Raw genomic sequence first — 10,630 nt, 5'->3', positions numbered from 1 at the left:
GGTTCAAGACTCCTAACAAACGGTTCCCTAGTTCGATACAAAACAACGAAGGGCAAAATGGCCGAAACATTGTGACAATAACAACCAAGATAGGTTCTATGTGACTTTAGTGGAATGGTCTTCTATTTATGTAGGCTATGCTCGACTAGGTTCTGTGTGTTTACCAATTAAATTATAATTTTTGAAATGTGCTTTAAATTATGCATGAGCTTTGGAAGTTTGGTCACAGTCTAAGGGCACTTTACTGTCCCTGATAGTGGCGTCCGGGATCACTTGCAACTACTTCAATGAATGTGCCCTGACAAACTTGCTGTGCTGGTACTCCCCTTAACTTAAATATCCCTGGGAAACCTGACAATTAGCAAAATCTAACCCCTTCAATATAGATGTCACCAGATGCTAAAAGCTTTTTGTAGGTACTTCCCCAAACTTCAGAAACTTGCAGAAATTTCAATTACAAACATCTGACTGCACAACTCTTCACTTAGGATGCTTCTATAAAATATGGGCTGTACTTCACAGTATCTTATTACGTTTCAGTGTAAATGTGCCCTGATTAGGTTGAATTAAAATTAAAAATGTTTCATTATTAATAACATAAAATTACAAGCAAAGGGAGACAACTTGTTCACTTTCATTTGCTTATGAATAAAAACTCAACAGAATCCGGTAATGTTTTCTAGTTTCCTGTTATTTCCAAATACTTTATTTACATCTACTAACATTCTATATTCAAACTTTTAGGAAGTTATTAATACTAAAATTGATTATCGGTCTATCTGTGTTACACAAAAAGTAAATTGTCGAATACCATTGAATATAATAATTTAGTAATACTGGATTTATACTTTTTACTGTTTACGGTCTAAAATACACTCCTTTTAAGTTTCATTTCCTGATTGACGGATGGATATTAGTATTAATGGGATTTTAACTTTTACATTTTAACAAATGCTATTTGCTGGACACACAAATAGTTAACAAAGGCCACCTCATGTTAAGAATAGATTTCTAACCTAATTATTTAGAAATCCATTTTAGGAGAAGGGGCGTTGTTAACTATTCTGCACCTTCACCGATTAACGACGCCTTTGCTTTCACCTTATTTATTTTGGAGGGCTTCAACAGACCCCCCCCCCCAGATGGCTGTCAATATCGACTTGATAATATTTGCTAACGAGTTATGACAAAAAAAAAAAAAAAAAAAAAAAACCCGAAAGGTGACCACGCTAAATGGAACCCGGAAAAGGACCCCCCCCCCTAAAAAAAAAACGATATATGTGTGTATTTTTTCTTTTTCTTTTACTTTTGTTATTATTGGTGTTTAGAATCATAAAAAAAAAACAAAAGAAAATCTTTTCAATCACGTGGACGGTTAAATGTCGCTGTGCGTGGTCGCCGTGTCCGTATCCTAAAAAAGAAAAAGTACTTGTATAGTTTAGTCAAGACATTAAAAAATGAAAATATCTAAAAAAGTTTAAATTGTATGTATCCGTTATTAAACGAAGTTCTCCGAAAAAAAAAATTCACTTAATTTCATCAAGTAGTTTTTTTTGTTTTTTTTTACAGCGGAAAAAAACACGTTATTATGAGAGCGCGTTGAAGGCGGCCATATTGGATTTTAAAAAAATTTGTTTGAATTTTATAAAGGACAAAGGGAGATAACTCCAGTTAAAGCACTGACACCCCTCCCATGTCTAAATACTAGCTTTTCTTCCTAAAAATCGAACATTTTGCTAGGTATCATAACAAAATTTTTTTTCGCTGTAAAAAAAACTACTTGATGAAATTAAGTGATTTTTTTTTTTTCAGAGAACTTCGTCCCATAACGGATACATACAATTTAAACTTTTTTCGATATTTTCATTTTTTAATTTCTTGACTAAACTGTACAAGTACCAGAAAAAAAAATCACTATTATATTTGGTTACAAAAGGTGCTGGTACAGCTTTTGGGGCCTTACTCCCCTTTTTTTTTTCTATTTTTTTGACGTCTTTCAATGATAGATGCAGAAGTGCATAGGCAATCACTAATCAGAAGCCTCGAGAAGCAGACGAAAAATATGGGGGGTTGGATGGTTTTAACCACGACTAATGGCCGTGTTTTTACCCCACCGAGAAAGAATGCTTCCTCGTATCACTCAGTACAAAAGAACAACGTCGAAATTTCTGAATCTGAAAAATATAATAATTAATAATTTTATAATTTACATAAAAATTAATAATTGTATTATATCATAATTAGGATCATTTAATTCATTTTTATGTAAATTATAAAATTATTAATTCCATCTACTAACTAACTAACTAAAGAATTAATTTTATTCAAACAATTTTCACTACATAAATATATGCAAATAATAGGGGGGAAATAAGTTCAATCCAGCGACTGACACCCTTTCTAACTCAACAATAAACAACAACATATGTAAATAATAAATAAAATATTTATCAATATTCAAATTTTATTTTTAGCTGCAATATTTTAAGTCTAAAAAATTCTTATTTTTTACTTAACTAGAATATCTTGTTCTTTACTTTTCCAGGTTGAATTTCTTGTCCTTTACTTTTCCAGGTTTAATAAAATCTTAAGAATATTACTTTTCATGCACGCATTTTTCCATATAATCCATGATTTTTCCAGGCATTGCTATTGTATTAATATATATATTTATAATATTTATTAATGATTGTCAAAAAAAATTAGCTCTCAAACACACATTTATGCAATATTTATCATTCAATTACAGTAGTTCTGAGCCAGGGTCTCTACCGAGACTGCGGTTCATGAATTCGTGATCTGTATAGAGCGTAAACTAACAAAAAAGAAGATGGCACTCGGTGTCTTTTTAGATATTGTTGCAGCTTTTGACAACATACCCTTCAGTAGTATGTTCAAGTTGCTACGAGAACTCAATGTGCCACCAGTACTCATCCGATGGATTGAGTATATGGTGAGGCACAGAACAGTTCAAGTAGAACTACTGAGGGCAACTGTTAAAAGGGAAGTAGTTAAATGAAACCCTCAAAGTGGGATTTTATCACCTTTACTATGGAACTGTATGCTGAATCCTCTTTTAAAGGAGTTTAAAAATAGGAATATTTATGCCCAGGCTGATGCTGATGACATCGCAGTGCTGGTCGCGGGTTCAAAAGCATCATTGGTCAGACGCATTGCCAAAATGGCATTCAATATTCCTAATAAATGGTCTAATCGAAATGAATTAGAATTCGGTAGCCGTAAAACAGAAATGGTCTTGTTTACATATAAAAGGAATTGCCAACTTGGTGACCTTTTTCTGAGTGGACAGAAATTGAAACTTTCGCAGGAGGCAAGGCTGTTAGGGGTAATCCTGGACAGTAAGCTAACCAGGAAAAGCCACATAGAAAAGATTTCCTCCAAGGCGACTGCAGCCCTTATGCAATGCAAACAAATTGTGGGAAAAACCTGGGCAGTTAACCCGCATGTAATGAGGTGGATATACATTGCTATGGTATGTCCCATTTTGTCGTATGCATGTGTTTCCTGGATCCGCGGGACAGAAAAACTGTACTTGAGGAAGAAAGGTACAAAGACTTGCTTGTTTAATGACTTCTTCAGCATATCCGAGCACACCTACTGGAGCATTGGAGATGCTGTTGAATATCTCTCCGATTAAAGAATTCCTGAAGGCAGAAGCGATACGGGGATCCTATAGAATAGATCTCATGGGTCTGTGGTGGTCAAGATCTGTTGGGACTACTGGAAAAACAAAGAGTCACGTGGATTTGTGTAATGAGGCTAGGAAGGAACTACCGCTCTTGCATGTGCCGGGTGACCTTATGACTAAAACCAGATCATTTGAAAAGCATTTCACATGTATGGTTTATGACAGAACAGGCGCAAGAGATTACGAAAAAGAGCTGGAAAGCAACGTAATCAAATGCTATACTGATGGATCTAAAATGAATGATAGGATTGGTGCGAGTGTTTATATAGAATACTCAAACCACCTCACCTGTCAAAAATCTTATTATCTTGGTAAACTGAGGACGGTCTTCCAGGCAGAAGTCTTCAACATACAGATATCATCAGATACAACACCAAACACCAGTCATGAGCTGGCACCATTGAATGTGGTACCAAACACCACCACCGCCTTCACCGAAGAGCAGGATCTCAGACCTAAGTCTGACAAGTCAGCTCTAACATTCGGTAAACATCACAACAAAAACCGAAGAAGAAGGAGAGATAGCGCATGTTTAAGGCTTTTGAATCTGAGGTTCTGATCATGGAAGAGGTTCAGCAACAGGAAATAGCTATCCTTTCAGATAGTCAGGCAGCTATTAAAGCATTGGAGAATAGTACGGTAAGATCCCAAACCATACTGTGCTGCATTGAAAATCTAAACCATCTAGGAAAAGAAAACCGCATATCTATTTTCTAGACCCCGGTCATGAAGGGATACAGCGCAATGAGGAAGTGGATAAACTGACAAAAGAGGGATCAGAACTTCTAATAGAGAGCCCTGAACCCTTTGCTCAAGTCCCGTGTGCTATCTGTCTTTCTAGCATCAGAGAGTGGTCTACGAAACACCTAAAGGAGGCGTGGAACAAAAGGATAGACTGTAAAAAGACAAAGGATAACGTTGGTTGGGTATCTACCTGACTATGTAAACGTATCCTAAGTCTCACCAGACAATAAAAAGATCTGGTAAATCAGATCCTTACAGGGCACTGTAATCTCGAGAAACACAAGAAAATCATAGATCTGGCATCATTTACCCACGTGCCCGAAATGTGGTGAAGAGTATGAAACACCAGAACATCATGTATCTGTGTGTAAAGGTTACAAAGGACCTTGATTAGCACACCTAAGCTCAACAACACATTCAATCCGGTCAGTGGTTGATAGGCTGAACATAAGAAAACTGGCTACATATCTCAAGCAGGCAGCAAGACTTGTAGAGTATAATTGATATCCAGTTCAAATAAATAACCTACAGTGAATAATCGCAATAGGCCTATTTACAGGCCTTCGCAAAGTGTCTGTAAGGACCAAAACTTTATAGGAAAGTCCTTCAGACACCAATGGTTAATAATAATAATAATATACGTTGAGTCCAAGCCTATAAATTAAGTTCAAGCCTATTGTTTTAGTCCAAACATAGAATTTTTCACATTTTTTCCATGAACAAAAGTACAATGTCAGGCAATTTGGCAGGAAATTTGGTATGTCTTTTTGTGATTGTATTGTCACTGATTTCTTCCCAAACGTAATTTTCATTTTTGATCAAAGTAGTGTAATGTCTTGCTCTGGCAGTTGGTCCTCTATGAATGACAGCAGCTTACAGAGAAAAATTATTGGCAAAGATTTGCTGCTTCTTTGAACTGAAGTTCATTACGTCACAATTGATTCTTTCTTCAATATGAATATTTAGATTGATTAAAAATCTGTTGATTTGAATAATAAGATATTTGAATTCAGGTGGGAATTCAATTCTTGAAGTAACTTCATGTTCGTAATTGAGAGAACATGTATCACAATTTTTCAGAAGAGAACTTTTCATAATTCGATTAATTAAAAATTTGAATTGTTGAGGGCCATTTTTTGGTTGCAATAGCAATTCTTCTTTTCCATCAATTGGAAGTTGCACTTGTCTCCCACAACCAGGACTTATGTTGCAGTTGCAAATTTCATTTGTAAAATAGTTGCGATTTTGTTGATGCAATCTAATGCATCTGGCAGTATCAAATTTGCCAAAGATAAATTTTTGTTGAAAGTCCCTTTCAAAATTAAGATACATTTCTTTCCAAAATTCATGAGCACATTGTTGATTTCCATCATTGAATCTTCCACCAATAATTCTTTTCAAATTTGCAATAGAATTTTTATTATGATAAAGAATATTTTTCATTTCTTTTGAAAATTCATTATCAATGCTCAAGCTATTCAAATAATAATAATAGTCAACTGATTAACTGATTGCACAATTGAATTAACAAAACAATCATTGCTTCTATTGATCAAAGGCATTTTAGGAACCAAATTTGTAAAATTATTTTGAGTTTTCTTCTTTTTAGTAGTTGGTTCTTCTATTTGTCCCATTTGCAATCGCTTGGTACTTTTCTTTGGCATATAAGTAGCATTTGCCATACACGGTGGTTGTTTTCTACAAGGTGGCAATGGAGTCAATTCTGGCCTTCCAGAACTAGTCCTCAATCTGTTGTATTCTTCCCAAGCAGACTTGTCACACATAATTAATGATCTTGGATCAAAGTCAGACAAATAAACATTGCACAATTTTCTAGCTCTTGAAAGAGCCACATAAGCCATTACATCAGCAAAAACTTGAGTTCTCAAATCAGCAATAATGCCATCCACACTCATTCCTTGAGATTTGTGAATAGTAATGGCATAAGAGAGTGACAATGGGAATTGATTTCTGGTAATAAATATGCCAGGTGAAATTTCATAATTAGCTTGAATTTTTTTAACAGTAAAAGATTCATTTTTATGATCAAATTGAACCATAATGGATTCAACATTAGTGCCTTTACCAGTAATATCAGTTACTTTTCCAATAACACCATTGCAATAACCTTTTTCTACATCAATGTTTCTCTTCAACATCACTTGGGCACCAATGCCAACTTTCAAAATAGTTTCTAATCCAGCTGTTTCTGATGTTTTCTTTGGTTTATTATTTTTAATTGAAACTTTTTTCTTCTTCTTTTACATTCTTTTGTCTCATTCCAGAATCAACAGCTGCAATTTCAATAGTTTTAATGCTATATTTTTTTAGCATTTCATTATTCAATTCATCTACAGCTTCATTCATAGGAAGTATGCAAACAAATTTCAATTCAGAATTGGAAGACAATTCAATAAGTTTATCTGCAATTTCTTCAACTTTTGCTTTTCTACCAGAAAATAAGCATCTTTGTTTAAGAGTGCTTATATCTGAGTCAGAGGGTGAACCAATTCTAATTCTCCCCAAGATTTCACTATAATTGTCTTTGTCATCTTTTTGTCTCATATTAATAATGAGCTCATCATATTCAAAATATTTCCATAATGAGTGTCCACAAATGCCAATTTCTGTTTTTTTGGCATCAAATGCTGTAACTCTTGCAAAAACTGGCTTTTCATTGACTGGTGGCAGTTGCAATAAGTCTCCAAATTCATGTTCATGTTTCTAAATGGATATGTCATTTTATTTGAATTCCCAAAGATTTCATCCAATCTTTTGTGAATGAAAGCCAGCATTAAATGACTGACCATGCTAATTTCATCAATTATTATTATTCTAGCATTTTTCAGAATTCTTCTCAAAAATTTGACATCATCTTTTTTCAATTCTTTGTAAACAGGAAATTTTCCATGTTGAACACTGATCATGAGAGTGCTATGCAAAGTGTTGCCTTTTATTTGAAAAGCACTCATACCAGTTGGTCCACAAATTATAACTGGCATGGTATCTTTGACATTAACCATTAAAGTAATTTTGTCAGAAATGGTGTCAATCAAAAAGCTTTTTCCTGTTCCACCAATACCAGAAATGAATTTGAGTAGTTGTTTACAGTCTTCACAACTGCATCTAGGAATAGGTTTTTCTTTATTGCAATGAAGTTCTTGTTTTTTAATTATACTAATAACATTATCATAAATTCTTTTTTGATAAGAATTCAGTTGAGCTTCTTTTTCAGCTACTGATTCTTCTGTGACTTTTCTCTCAACAAAATCATTAACTATTAAATCATTATTATCAAATTCTTGCTCTTCATCAATAATTATTTTTTGTATTTCTTCAGAGCCTTCTTTTTCAACTTTAATTTCTAATTGCTTTGCCAACTCTATAGATTGTATGACTCTTTTCTTTATATTTTCATAGTTAATCATTTCAGGTAATTCAGAAGAAAAATATTTAAAAGCTTCTTCATATGTTATGAAACCATTTAATAAATCATCTTCTTCCTTTCTCCAAGGTTTGAAAAGCATAAGCAAATTGTGAAAATATCTTTCTTTGGTTTCTTTATTTAAAGGAACATATGGGGCCTTGACGACTTTTTCCTTGACTTGCTTAAAGTAACCTTTGTCATTTATCATTTTCATTTTCTTAGCTTCTTCATTGTCAGAAGGTTTAACAGATATTTTTTCATAATTGCTTGCAACTTCATACAAAAAAACTTTTTCCAAAGATGATGGTCGATTTGGATAATAGTTTTCTACCATATTTTCATGAAATATGTTTGTAGAAGATTCAGGAAGTTTTTCTAAATATTCTTTTGACTTCAATCTATGTCCTCTTTTGCTAGGAATATCAGCTCCAACCCAAATGACTTGATCAGATGCACCAAATAAGTGGTGACCCAATAATCTATCAGCACATTCATAAGCTCCAATGTCTCTTTTACCAATTAGTTGAAGTCCTGCTGATTTGAATCTTCCATATTTTGATCCCTTTTCATCCAAATTATCCCAAACACCTTCAGCTTCATTCTTTTCAGCTTTAGTTTGATAACATCACATATCTTGTCAATATCATGCTATCTTCTCCAATATATTGTACATCAATATTGGATTGCCAAATTAATAACAATAAAGGATTATAGTCATTTACAAGTTTTTCATCCACACTTCTCTCTAATTGATACAACTTTTTTATTCTTTTTCCAGTTTTTCTTGATTTTATACATTCACCAACAGTAAAAAAATTAAAGTTTCCTTCCGATTTAGGAAATCCAAAGCGACACTTTTTCACAATATTTTTTGCCTTTTCCATGTATCCTCCAGCATGTTTTTCAACAAGAATGAACTTGAAATCTTTTAACCAAGTTGTGAAGTGTTGGACTAGAAACTGAACAAGGCATTCTGCAAGTTATGTGTTGATTGATAAATTTTTTAATATCATTAAATGATAGAGGATCTTCAGTATATATAGGTGCTCCTTCCACCCATATTTTCATGTGAACATGGGGAGCTCCTCTTTGTTAGTATTCAATCCTCACAAAAAAAAAATGTGCAACTTTTCCAAAAACTGGATTGTCTTTTGCCAAAATTACTTTATTCATTACAGCTTGCAATCTGTGATAAAAATGTTCACTGACTGCAACAACATCATTCACGCACAATGTACTTGTCTGGTGCTACTAGATCAGGCTGCCCTGTGGCTTCCTGAGACGAAATGCACTTACATTGACGTTTTTTTGTTTTTTAATCTTTTTTGTAAAACTTAATTATGTTCTGCAAAACAAAAAACAAAAACAACAGCCTATCTCCCTCCTCTTTTTATTTTATTTTTTCCTACCTTACTCCCATTCCTGGATATGACCTTAAACTACATCCGATGGTGAGGTCCGGCTTACGGGTTTGGGGAGTGTGGAGCCACCTCTTAATTGCCATTGCTCCCAGGTCCACCCTGACCCGGAGTGGTAGTACCTGTTAGGGTCCCAACTATGGGTTAAATAGAAACAGATTTTAAAAAGGAAAAGAAACAACAAAAAAGAAAGAAAAAGAAAACAAATATATTCTATTACATTTTTTTTTTTTTTTTTTTTGCCCTGTCGGTAGGGCATGAGAACAAACCGACTGCCCTCCTGCAGAGGGTAAAAATCCCTCAATGGGGCAACCAGTTAGCCGTGGGTTGCTACCCGTAATGTCTTAGGACGTGATCCTGGTGATTGAGCGAACCTAAACCAGGATACATAGAAGTTTAGGCACCGCAACACATTACTTTGGCCCTTACTTCGACTAGACGGGCGGTCGGAGAGGCCCGATCCGACCAATCGGCCAGTCACGCCAAGCCCAACCATATATTGCCCATTCCAAAAACTCACTACTAACACAACACATCCCCCCTCTCCCACAAATAACCCTACTCCCTAATATATGATGGAAAGCGGTGGCTGAGGGTCAATCGATTAGGTGTGAATATCGATGACGAGGCTATAAACCCCTCAGGATTGCTACAGATCCCATAGCAATATCAAGAGAGAACAGATAATCATTATGATACCACCAAAGTCGGTTATATCATCATTGTATCCCTGTGGAGGCTGGGCGAATGGGTTTCCCCCCCAGGCTCTTCCCAAATAGGACTCCGAGGTGGGTGGGGAACAAAGATGACGAAAAAAGAAAAAAAAGTATATGGCTTATCCCTCCCAAAAACCACCCAACCACCCAAAGAGAACCCACTCTGATGTCTCTGACATCAGTAGCTCTGAGGAAGAGATGATAAAACCAAGGAAGTCAACATTCGTAGTAATAGAATCAATGGAGGAAACTCCTTTGAGCAAACTATCACCTTTTAAAATTGAAAAAAATCTTAAAACTCTAAAACCAAAGTCTATTAAAAAACAATTTTACGGCAGCCTACTAATAGAAACCCATAACGAAGAACAAACTAAAGAAATATTGAAACTAAAATTATTTGAAAACATCAAAGTCAAATGCTACAGACATCCAACCCTAAATACCTGCAAAGGAGTAGTGAAAAGCCACGAACTTGCACTTTGTCCCTTGGAGGAAATCAAGACAAACTTACAGAAACAGAATGTGTTAGATGTTCGTAGAGTTCAAATAAAAAAAAACAGTGAGAAAATCGATACCAATACTAACTTTTGATTCCCTCACCATACCCAAAGAAGTG

General features: G+C 34.7%; 1 protein-coding gene across 1 annotated transcript in view; it reads left to right on the top strand.

Moving 5' to 3' along the window:
• Nucleotides 1-575: 575 nt before the first annotated feature.
• Nucleotides 576-10,630, top strand: part of LOC145286128 (caspase-8-like) — a 173,614-nt gene continuing 163,559 nt past the window's right edge. Inside the window, exon 1 of the mRNA XM_080134834.1 lies at nucleotides 576-669. The gene's annotated coding sequence lies outside the window, so the exon portion shown is untranslated. The remainder of the gene's footprint in view (nucleotides 670-10,630) is intronic.

The sequence above is a fragment of the Euprymna scolopes genome, chromosome 10 (genome assembly GCF_053919585.1).
Source record: "Euprymna scolopes isolate OS-2025 chromosome 10, ASM5391958v1, whole genome shotgun sequence".
Taxonomy (NCBI): Eukaryota; Metazoa; Mollusca; class Cephalopoda; order Sepiida; family Sepiolidae; genus Euprymna; species Euprymna scolopes.
This window is presented reverse-complemented; position numbering and strand designations above follow the sequence as displayed.